General features: G+C 48.3%; 1 long non-coding RNA gene across 1 annotated transcript; it reads right to left on the bottom strand.

Moving 5' to 3' along the window:
- Nucleotides 1-9980: 9980 nt before the first annotated feature.
- On the bottom strand, nt 9981-11205 carry LOC115249483 (uncharacterized). Its single transcript, XR_003888159.1, has 3 exons — nt 11130-11205; nt 10411-10558; nt 9981-10323 (listed from the first exon to the last, which is right to left on the bottom strand). It is a non-coding gene; the product is annotated as an uncharacterized lncRNA (long non-coding RNA).
- Between the last annotated feature and the right edge of the window lie 1440 nt (nt 11206-12645).

Raw genomic sequence — 12645 nt, 5'->3', positions numbered from 1 at the left:
AGAGCACCAATAGCAACAACAGCAGGAACGAACGCAAGAAGAGCAGCACCAACAGCAGTAATAGAGATAATAACAGCAGCAATATCAACAACAGTAGGAATAGAGCAGCAACACCAATAGCAACAACAGCAGGAATAGAGACAATACGAAGAGCACCGATAGCAACAACAGCAGCAATAGAGACAAGAATAGCAACAACAGCAGTAATAAAAAGAACAACAGCAGCAATACCAACAACAGCAAGAACAGAGACAATAAGAGCAGCAGCAACAGCTGTAATAAAGACAAAAGGAGCAACAACAACAGTAAGAGAGATAATCAGAACAATGGCAGCAATATCAAAAACAGAAATACTAAGAGCACCAACAGCAACACCAGCAGAACCAGACAATAAGAGCAGCACCAATAGCAACAACAGCAGTAATAAATACAATAAGAGCACCAACAGCAACAACAGCCGTGACAGAGACCATAAGAGCAGCAACAGCAACAACAGCAGGAATAGAGACAATACGAAGAGCACCGATAGCAACAACAGCAGCAATAGAGACAAGAATAGCAACAACAGCAGTAATAAAAAGAACAACAGCAGCAATACCAACAACAGCAAGAACAGAGACAATAAGAGCAGCAGCAACAGCTGTAATAAAGACAAAAGGAGCAACAACAACAGTAAGAGAGATAATAACAGCAGCAATATCAACAACAGTAGGAATAGAGCAGCAACACCAATAGCAACAACAGCAGGAATAGAGACAATACGAAGAGCACCGATAGCAACAACAGCAGCAATAGAGACAAGAATAGCAACAACAGCAGTAATAAAAAGAACAACAGCAGCAATACCAACAACAGCAAGAACAGAGACAATAAGAGCAGCAGCAACAGCTGTAATAAAGACAAAAGGAGCAACAACAACAGTAAGAGAGATAATCAGAACAATGGCAGCAATATCAAAAACAGAAATACTAAGAGCACCAACAGCAACACCAGCAGAACCAGACAATAAGAGCAGCACCAATAGCAACAACAGCAGTAATAAATACAATAAGAGCACCAACAGCAACAACAGCCGTGACAGAGACCATAAGAGCAGCAACAGCAACAACAGAAATAGATACAGTCAGAACAGGAGCACAAATAGCAAGAATATCACGAATAGAGAAAATAAGTACAACATTAGTAATAAGTACAACAGCAGCAATACCAATATCAACAGTAATAGAGACAATAAGAGCAGCAACAACAGCAGTAATAGAGACAATAAAAGCAACAACAGCAGTAATACAGACAATAGGAACAGCAGCACCAATAGTAACAGCAGTAATAATAATAGTAATACAGCAGAGTAGGAGTAACACCAACAGAAATAGAGACAAAAAGAGCAGCAGCAACAACAGCAGTAACAGAGACACTAAGAGCAGCAATATTGACAAAATCAGGAAAAAGGACAATAAGAGGACCAAAAGCAACAAGAGCAGTAATAGCAACAACAGCAGGAATAGAGACAATAAGTGTTATGCCTCTGCAGACACGAATCTAGACCCTGAAGGCAAACACACATGAATAGCTGGAGTTGGAGCAAGGTTTCTTTTACTAACAAGGGTTGAGAACAAAAAACAAAAGGTGCAGGCGGCAGAAGAAACATGATCCAGGCTGGGCGGCATGTACAGGGGCGATGGGCGATCTGCGGGAGAAACAAGGAGCCAGGCTGTACCACGGGGGGGGATGGTTAACGACGAATTGGTGAAGAATGAGACATGGACCAAGATTATAAAACAAATGGCAGGTATGAGTGATTGGCTGGAGATGGGTTCCAGGTGCGTGTCAATCACCCGACGGGGAAGAGTCTGGAAGCCCAGTCTGGAAATAAACAGACAAGGAAAACACAGATGAGACACAGATGGGGAGTGGGAGAGGGAAACATTTGGGAACTCCTAACAGTACCCACCCCTCAACGAGAGCGTCTAGGCAACCCACCCGGTCTGTCCGGATTGTCCCAGTGGAACTGGGCGACGAATTCCAGAACCAGGATGAACGACCAGGGCACCCAGAAATGCTCCTCTGGACCCTACCCCTCCCAGTGGACCAGATACTGCAGGCCCCGCCCCTGCGTTGGACATCCATGGAGCGCCGCACAGTGTAGGCGGGCTGATCATCGATGAGCTGGGGGGGAGGCGGGGGTTCAGAAGGAGGGGACAGAGAGCTGGTGGACACGGGCTTTAGCTGGGACACATGGAAGGTGGGGTGAATCTTCATTGATCCGGGCAAGGTCAGCCGAATGGCGGAGGGGTTTATGATGTCCTCAACAGGGAAGGGACCGATGAAGCGGGAGGGGCGACCTTGCGGGACCTGGTTGCCAGCGGGATGTTCCGAGTGGACAACCAGACCAACTAACCCGGCTGATAGGAAGGGGCAGGTTGGTGGTGGCGGTTGGCTGAGCACCGGCTGGTATCCTGGGTGCGCTCCAGGGCCGACCTAGTTTAGAGGTAAGATCTTAAGACCGAGCCCGAGCCCGAGTCCGAGCCCGACCCAACCCGAAATTCGGGTCGGGCTTAAAATGCGTAAAATGTCAATCATTACGTTCGGGTCGGGTCGGGCCGGGCTTCTCTCTCGCTGACTTTTTTTTAATAAATATTTGTTTATAAAAATATACACTAAAACGTTGAAACAAAACTATAGAAATAACAATTTCATATATCTTTTACCATTTATTTGATTTGCGTTATTCTATTTAAAGCCTAGTGGGCTGCAGTATTTCTCCGCGTAATTAAGCGAGTGCGCATCAAGATTTCTCTTTCACTCTCTTTGTCTGGCCTCTTATTCTGTGTTCCATTCATTTATCATGATCATAAAAATATGTAGATTATTTTAACCTTAAAAGATCTTGCGTTTTTTCTGCCCAAAATACTATGGGATAAATTTAAATTTCGGGTTTGCTTCGGGCTCGGGCCTGCAAATCAAGTAAATTGGTCGGGCTTGGGCTGGGTCGGGCTTTAATGCCCGCGGGCCTGGGTCGGGTCGGGCTGGATTTTTTAGGCCCGATCTTACCTCTAACCTAGTTGCCTTCCAGGTCTTGTGGGCCCTCTGAAAGAACTCCTGTATTGAGGGCACCATGGACTCCTGCTGGGAGGTTGATAGCCCAGGGAGGCCTTGAAGGGAGATACAGTGATCCCTCGTTTATCGCAGGAGTTGCGTTCCAAAAATAACACGCGAAAAGTGAAATCCGTGAAGTAGTCAGCTTTATTTTTTTTATTATTTTACAATGCAATACTGAACTATAGAATGAAACCAAAAATCAAAACCTGTTTTAAAGCCCAAAATTTGTTTAAAACAATAATTTTAATCTAGTAATACAAGGTTGGAAACATTGTCACTCGCGTATTTCACAGTCCCAGCTGTGCCTCTTCGTCCTGACTCCGCTGTAGCGTCTTTTTCTACTGAAGGTGCAGGAGTCTTTCTCCGAGAGAAGAACATTGTTATGGGTAGTTGTTGGCGCTCTTTCTTTTTCTGAGCAAGAAGATTTTTATAAACGGATATGCCAACTTTCGATTATATTTGAGAACTGCAATGAACGACTCGCAAAAAAAAATCTGTGAAGCAGCGAAGCCGTGAAAGATGAAACGCGATATAGCGAGGGATCACTGTAATCCATTTGCGGAGCAAGTGAGGGTGTTGTGGGCGTACTCCACCCACAGGAGATGCTGGCTCCAGGTCAATGGGTTGGAGGCAGCCACGCAGCGGAGGGCCGACTCCAGGTCCTGGTTCGCCATCTCGGCCTGACCATTGGATTCAGGATGATACCCAGAGGACAAGATGACGGAGGCTCCTAGGGGCTTAGCGAAAGCTCTCCACACCTGAGAGGTGAATTGCGGCCCCCTGTCAGACACAATGTCGGCTATTATTCTGTGGAGCCGGAAAACCTGGTCAACTAATAGGGTTGCCGTCTCCAGAGTGGTGGAATGTTTTGACAGCACGATAAAGTGAGCCGCCTTGAAGAACCAGTCAAAGATGGTCAGGATGACCGTGTTTCCCTAGGATGGTGGAAGACCTGTGACGAAGTCCATGGCAATATGGGACCAGGGTCGCCCAGGAATGGACAGGGGCTGTAGGAGTCCCGCCAGCACCTGGTGCTATGCCTTGCGGAGCCCACAGACTTTGCATGCGGCCACAAATTCTCGCATATCCTTCTCCAAGGTTGGCCACCAAAAGAAACGCCGAAGGAAGGTGATGGTCCTGTTGGTGCCGGGGTGACTAGCAAACTGGGAGGAATATCCCCACTGCAGCACCTGGGAGCAGACAGGGACAAACAGGCAATTTCTCGGGCCCATTCCTCTGTCTGGATGCTGCTGCTGCTGGGCCTCCTTCACTACCCTCTCCTACGGAGAAGAGATGGGCAGTATTTTTGATTTAAAAATTTTGAATATGTTGATGGATGGGTGAAATCGATCCACACAAGCTTGTTTGTTAAAGTCTGTTAAAAAGGGCGTTTTACTTTAATTTAAGCGTGGTGGGCGTGCCTTTGTGGAGGTGGAGGGAATGTGCAGGATCCGGGTGGCATGAGGAGTTCGCAGGATATAATTGACCAATTAGGGGGAGAGTGTACGTGTCGTGGCATGTTGTGTTTTTTCTCTCTCTCTCTCTCTCTCTCTCTCTCTCTGCCGGACCAACATCGGGATGGCCGCCTGCTGACTTTTTGCTGGAGATGCTGTTGTTTTCTCCATCTAGGAGGGCAAGATAATTCAAGAGTTTTCATCGCGCTGGTTTTTGGTGTGGAGAGCGAAACTTTCTTTTGCCGGGGGTTCATTGGTGGACCGTGCGTTTTGTCGGGGAGGCGAGAAGGCCTGGGTCTGGACGGACGATAGCCACGTGGTCTGTGGTTGTGCCAGTGTGTTCGTGTTTGGTGCCTGAGCCTCTGGTGAGAAAACTTTGCTGAGATGGTATGTTCATTTTGAATTTGTTAAAATGTGTATGTGGTGAGCTAAAGCAGTAAAGAGATATTCATTTAATGTATATTGTGTTTAAAAGAAATTGTTCATACAAAACTGTTATATTTACATTATCTTCCCTCTGGTTTTTTTTGAGTGAGTAGTGGGGAGAAAGAAATTGCAGTAGAGTTGAGATTCAGTCAATCTAATTAATGTTAATGTTATGTGTGTATTGTCATTTCGTTTTTTTCTCCTTTAAATAATACAATATACTGTAAGTACATCCAACCTGTGTTGTGTGAATTCTTTACTCTACACTCAAAGCACATTGATGATATTGCTGATACCCCTTTCTCCTGTAGAGAATCTGGACTTTTGACCTATTGGCCCACAAAATTAAACTAGTATACGGTATAATATATCTGTGCCTCCCGGTTATCACGATTTGCGGTGAGGGCTGAGGCGGGTTACACTTGCAACTGTCAGAAGGGGATTTGGCTCACTCACACAATTGATTGCAAGGTGAGCGTCTTCGCCGCAGCGGAAACAGTACCATGGACGGGGCCTGCTGTTCTCTGTTGGCCCTGAACTGGACTGTCTACTCACTCCCTTGTAGGGAGACTCACATCAAGCGGTTACGGAGGAATTTCTCGAGAATTTAGGTGATGACGTCTGAAAACTCTGGGCTTGAGGCGGGGGCACCTGTGCTTGAAGAAGGGCAAGCTGATGTCTCAATGCCTTAATCTCCGTCATTTCTAGGTGGTCACTCTTAGGTTTGTGAGCTTCTTTCCTCATATTGGCGATCTGCGCCTGAATGTCAGCAATCTGTTTTCTTAATGTGGTGAGTTCAGTCACATCAGAACAGCTGACTTTGGCTTTACGTGGAGCTGCAGTCTGCATGACAGCAACCTGAGCTTGTCTCTCATCAAGTTGTTTCTTCAAGACTTCAGTCTCAGTAGCCCCTCTCTCAGGTGTAGCACAACCACAAGTGGTTAACTGTCGTGCTGCAGCTCTCGCCTTAAGGGCAGGAGGACTTTGCTTATGTAGTCCAAGGTGTTTTTTCATGCGGTCATGTTTACTTGCCTGTTTGTCTTCCTCTGTTCTGACGAGTAGCACCACTTCAGCAAAGGAGGGCGGCACACTAGTTCTCCGCTCCAGCTGAAGATCAGCAATTAGTCCATCATTCCAGCAGCCCCGACAGAACTGCTTCAAGAGATAGCGGTTTCGCTCACCCTCTGCGATGCCACCTCGTCTGACCACAGCACTTGCAACTTGCAAGCGGTTCAGATAGTCAGAAGGCTTCTCGTCATTGTTCTGCAATGTCCCCATAAACTTGGCCAACAGCTCATCTCCATCCTCAACAGAGCCATAGACCGAATCTAATAGCTGGAGATACACTGATGGCAGAGCCTGAGGGCTAACATGCTTAATAACATCAGTAGCCGGAGGCAATAAGCTGTCTAAAATCTTGCGCGTTCTGTGCAAGTCGGACATCGAGGGGTCTGTCAGGAGTAAGTCAACATTTGCTCTCCAAGTATCATAATCAAGTTCACTGTTTGGGCGAGGAATCTTCCCAGAGAAGGGTCTGAGGCGAAATGAAGAGTGCGAAATGAAGAGTGCATGGGAGACATAGCTTCAACATGCTCAACAACGACCCGTTGTACAGTTGGGGAATTCACATCATTCATGGTAAGCACTGAATGTGTCGTTGCAGTGGTGTCACCAATACCGCTGATCTTGTCTGACAGGGACCCTTGGTTACTAACGTTCAAATTAGCAGCCATGCCAAGTGTTGGTGCAACTGTCAACGCAGCAGGCTGCAACTGATCATCCACGCTGGTAGGTAAGGATGTTACCTGTGGACCTCTAATAGTGACTTCACACCTTTGCAAAGCTGGCGTTGAACGCTGCTTGGGTGTCACATCTCAGTTCACTCTGACCACGTCTAGGCGAAGGAGATGGTGGGTACACAGCTTGTAAACTTCTGACTATCTCAGGTCCCTCAATGGTTCTGTCCGATGACACTCCCTCACAAGATTCACTGACAGAACCTCCCTTGTCCATGCTGCTGTCACTGAATGACAGAGTCAGCTGGACAGGCATGGTTTCATCTTCTTTTGGATTATCAGAAGTGGCATCCTGAGAAGTTTCAAATAGAACTCTCCTCACATTGGGGAATTTCGGCTCTCTCTGCTCCGGAACGACGTCAGCCTGTGCATCAACAACTTCTGAGTCCCCTTCCCAACTGGAATAATTTGATCTGTCAGAGATTGACTCATTTGAGGTCCTATCTCTGAGAACTAGAGGCTTCTCTGATCTGGATGGAATGATCTCTACAGGTATCCTCTGTACTGATTTTCTTCCATATGCATATCCCTTATCTCTCTCCCGCCTCTCCATGGTTGATGGAGCCTTTTCTTCCAGGTTGACAGCAACAGGAAGTTTTGTCTCTCTGAGATGTCCCTCTCCAGATGAAACTGTCTCTGGCCGGGTTAAAAGTCTTGTTTCGATCAAGTCAGTGTTCAGTGTCCCTCCAGATGAGTAGCAATAGTAGTCATCATCTTCTGACTCTGAATTACAACCTGCCACCTCAGAGTCATCCTTGACTTCCATTCTTGACTGTCTCCTTGTTCTGGGTTTGTTGATAGTCTGCTTTGGAGAATGCTTGGACTCAGCCACCGGTAAAAACCCACACGGCAGCAAAAGATCACGGTGCAATGTGTGAAATGGCCCATCTTTCCCCTCTGGTTTGACAGTATACACAGGCAAGTCACCAACACGTTTGACTACTGTGTGAACATCTGACTCCCATTTATCAGCCAATTTGTGCTTCCCTCTTATCCGAACATTCCTCACAAGGACCCGATCCCCTGCTTCAAGAGTAGACTCAACCACTCTCTTGTCGAAACGTTTGTTACGTTCAGCTGTCTTTGAGGCATTCTCTGTGGCGACTCGATAGCTTTCCTCTAGGCAACCCTTTAAGTCATGCACATACTGAGAATGTGACTTTGGTTGACTGCTCGCAGGTAGACCAAACGCCAAATCGACTGGCAACCTGGGTTGTCTGCCAAACATTAGTTCATAGGGACTGAATCCAGTCACATCATTCCTCGTGCAGTTATAAGCATGCACTAGAGGCTTAACAAATTCCCTCCAATGAGACTTGTCGTTGTTTTCCAGAGTGCCCAACATCTGGAGGAGGGTTCGATTGAATCTCTCCACTGGATTCCCTCTGGGGTGATAAGGGGTAGTCCTGATCTTCTGAATACCAGCAATGGAGCACAGTTCCTTGATGGTGCGAGATTCAAAATCTGGGCCCTGGTCACTCAGAAGCTTTTCTGGAAATCCATAATGTATCAAAAGATTTTCCCATAAGCACTTTGCCACAGTCGTCGCCTTCTGGTTTCAGGTTGGAATGGCCACTGCATATTTAGTGAAATGGTCTGTCAGCACCAATATATCTTTTGTGTTGCTCTGATCAGGCTCCACAGATAGGAAATCCATACAAACCAGCTCCAATGGTCGGCTGGTCTTGATGTTACACAAGGGAGCTGCTCTCTCAGCTGGGGTCTTCCGGCGCACACAGCGTTCACGCATCCTGATCTTCTGCTCTACATATGCAGACATTCTAGGCCAATAGAATCGTGACCTCACAAGATCAATAGTCCGCTCTATTCCTAGGTGACCAAGATCATCGTGCAGACCTTTCCATGCTGTGGCTCTAAGTTCAGTCGGTAACACAAGCTGGTGTGTGACTCATCCATGTTCTTGTCGTGCTCTATACAACACTCCATTTCTTAGCTCTAGACGCTTCACAGAACAAGATCTGGAAACTCTTGTCTCAAGGAAGGTGACGGCATGTCTCCAGACTCCTTATGCTCAATGGCCACTCTGAGATCAGGGTCAATTCTTTGCTTTGCTCTTATCTCTTCTTCAGTCCAATGACCAATTACAGGGAGTCCATGGCCATCTTCCTGCTGAAAACCACTGGGCAGAGCATCAGCATGTATGGCAAGAGACTCAACCAGTGTGACTGATGGACATGTGGAGTTTCCATAAGACCACTCAACATCATACCTCTCACATATAGCCTTCACTGCATCTGGAAGAACAACATCTGGAGTTTCCTGATCCTGCAGGTAGTGTAGAGTGAACTGTTTAATCCTTTCACGCTCTTTCCTCGACACAACATCATCCTGGAGCTCTCCATGTGGTCGATGAGAAAGTCCATCAGCATCTTGATTCCGAGCTCCTGCTCTATATTGGAGCTTGAAGTTGTATGTCGATAGAGCTGACAACCACCTATAGCTTGTGGCATCCAACTTCGCGGAGGTCAAGATGTAGGTTAAAGGATTACTGTCAGTGATGACAGTGAAGTTGGTACCATACAAATAGTCGCTAAACTTAGCGGTGACAGCCCACATTAGGGCAAGGAACTCCAATTTATGGGCGGGGTATTTCGCCTCACTCTTTGTCAATCCTCTGCTTGCAAAGGCGATAGCTCTCATCTGCCCGTCTTGTTCCTTGTCCCATCTCTTCTCCATAGGAACATTTCAGTTCAACTCCCATTCATTTACCCTCCGCAACAAAACATGAACTTATTTATTCTAATGACTGAAACAGCTACTATTTAATATCTAGTAACCTGGGTTACACCAACTTGACTGCCAGTAAATCTGAGGGAAAAGAAGGCACAGGGATGTAACCATTTGTCAGGGCCGGAGCACTGGGACAGCACGGCCCTGACCCCAACATCCGAGACATCCATTTCGACCACAAACTGTTTACTGGGGTCCGGTTGGATGAGAACCGGAGCATTGGAGAATAATGTCTTAACACTTAGCACCTTGCCTCATAACAGGCCAACTAGATAAGACACATTGGAGAAATTGTTAGTGAACAATTGTACCTTCTGATGAGAAACACTAACCGGCACTGAAGGAGAAATCCCAGACACTTGTCCAGGTCGTAGATGTGAGTGCTGGGGATCCACGGGGATGTGACGATGGCGCTAGCAGTGGGACCAGCAGGTTGTGGAGCAGGGTCCGCCAGGAACGTGACCTGTTGCATCAGATCAGCCATTGCCTTGGCCACCTGGGTGCTGTTCTCAACCAGGGATTGTAATAGCTGTCCATGTTGCCCCAGTAAGGCTCCCTGGCAAGGCACAGCGCGTTGTGTATCCGCGGGTCCATTTGATGGCCATTTCGTTCTGTTACACCTCTGCAGACACGAATCTAGACCCTGAAGGCAGACACACACGAATGGCTGGAATTGGAGCAAGGTTTCTTTTACTAACAAGGGTTTAGGACAAAAACCAAAAGGTGTAGGCGGCAGAAGAAACACGATCCAACAGGAGCTGGCTGGGCAGCACGAACAGGCATCCGAGATGGGCGATCTGCAGGAGAAACAAGCAATCAAATTAGCGCAGGAAACAAGATCCATGAAGCAAGCTAGAATTAAACTTCTAGGAGCCATGCTGTACCACGGGGGGGTTAACAACGAATTGGCGAAAAATGAGATGTGGACCAGGATTATAAAATGGATGGCAGGTGTGGGTGATTGGCGGAGATGGGTTCCAGGTGCGTGTCAATCACCCAACGGGGGGGAGTCTGGAAGCCGCTCCACCCAGCCTGGAAGTAAACAGACATGGGAAAGACAGATGGGACACAGACGGGGAGGTGGAGAGGGAAACACTCGGGAACTCTAACAATAAGAGCAGCAGCAACAATAACAACAGCAGTAATAAATACAATAAGAGTACAAACAGCAAGAACAACAGCAGTGACAAAGAACATGAGCAAAAACAGCAGTAATTGAGACAATAAAGACAACAACAACAATATCAACAGGAAGGAGGAATACAGGAGGAATAGAGACGATAAGAGCAGCAATAACAACAGCAGCAGTAATAGAGAGAATAAGAGCAACTACAACAGCAGTAATAGACATAAGACCAACAGCAGCAATATCAACAACAGCAAGAGTAGAGACAATAAGAGCAGCAACAGCAACAACAGCAGTAATTGAGATAATAAGAGCAACAACAGCACAAATAGAGACAATGACAACAAAAACAGCAACAACAACAGCAGGAATAGAGAGAATAAGAGCAGCAACAACAGCAGTATTAATAGAGACAACAAGAGCACCCACAACAACAATAAGAACACCAACACCAAGGTTTTGCATGAAAGTGTTTACCTGTAGGACAGAAAGTCTGGCTTGAATCTGGCCCTCGAGGAATGGATTTGCCCACCTCTGCTCTGGACCGTACCCCTCCAAGTCGACTAAGAACTGGAACCCTCATCCTCATCGGCAGACAGCCAGGATGCTCCTGACTGTGTAGACGGGCCCCCCCATCCACAACATGGGGGAAGGGGGGCTCAGATGGATCCAGCTCAGTGACCGGCTTAACCTTGGAGAGGTGGAACGTGGGGTGTATCTTGAATGTTGGGGGAAGCTTCAGGCAGACAGCTGCGGAGTTCACCCTCCGCTTCACCTCAAAGGGGCCCACGAAGCGCAGATCCAGCTTTCGAGATTTCGGGAGCAGGAGATCCCTTGTGGACAGTCAGACCTTCTGACCCAGCTGATAGCAGGGGCTGGAGTCCAGCGCTGATTGGCCTTTCGTTGAGAGTGCTGGGAGGCCCGCAGGAGTGCAGCGCGGACCTGCCTCCACACCCTCCTGCAACAGCACATGTTGGCCTCTATCGAGGGTACCGCCCCCTCGTCCTCCTGGACCTCAAACAATGGAGGCTGGTACCCCAGGGACACCATGAAGGGGGACAGTCCGGTGGACACCGAGATCATGGAGTTGTGGGCATACTCCACCCACGGCAGGTAGATGCTCCAGGCGGACGGGTTCTGAGCCGCCACACACCTCAGAGCGTCCTCCAGGCTCTGGCTGGTCCTCTCCACCTGCCCGTTGGCCTGTGGGTGGTACTCTGACATGAAGCTCCCAGTCCCCAGCAGAAAGCCCTCCACACTTGAGAGCAGAACTGTGGACCACGGTTGGACATGAGTCCCTCGGGATCCCATGGAAGCGGACCACGTGCTGGACCGGGAGCTCTCCGGTCTCCACCGCTGACGGGAGCTTTGGGAGGGGAATTGAAGTGAGAAGCCTTGGAAAACCGGTCGATCATGATCGTGACGACCTGATGACTCTTGGAGGGAGGGAGGCCAGTGAAGAAGTCCATCGCAATGGGCGTCGAGGGATTTCCAGGGGCTGAAGGAGTCCCGCAGGCGGCTGGTGGGATGACTTCCTCCTGGCACACACGGGGCAGGCTCCTCCATAATCCCTGGTGTCTCGGGTTATGGAAATCCACCAGAACCGCTGTTGGAGGAACTGTAGCGTGCAGTTGACACCCGGGTGGCAGGTCAACTTTGAGGCGTGGGCTCACTGCAGAATGTCAGCTTGCACTGCCTCCGAGACGAACAGCCGGTTCGGTGGACCCCCACCTGGGTCCGGGGCAGATTGCTGGGCTTCTCGAACTCTCTCTTCCACCTGCCAGGACGCAGCCCCCAGGCTGCAGGAAGGGGGTAAGATGGGGTCCAGAGCCACTTCCACAGGATTGGAGGCGAACTGACGGTACAGGGCGTCCGGCTTTAGGTTACATGAACTCCGACGGTACGTAAGTGTGAACCGAAACCGACCTAGAAATAGAGCCTACCGAGCCTTCCGGGAGTTGAACCTCTTCCGGAGGTAGGTGAGGATCTTATG

The sequence above is a fragment of the Takifugu rubripes genome, chromosome 4 (assembly GCF_901000725.2).
Source record: "Takifugu rubripes chromosome 4, fTakRub1.2, whole genome shotgun sequence".
In the NCBI taxonomy this organism is placed as follows: Eukaryota; Metazoa; Chordata; class Actinopteri; order Tetraodontiformes; family Tetraodontidae; genus Takifugu; species Takifugu rubripes.
The sequence above is the reverse complement of the archived record's forward strand: the minus strand, read 5'-3'. Positions and strand labels throughout refer to the sequence as shown.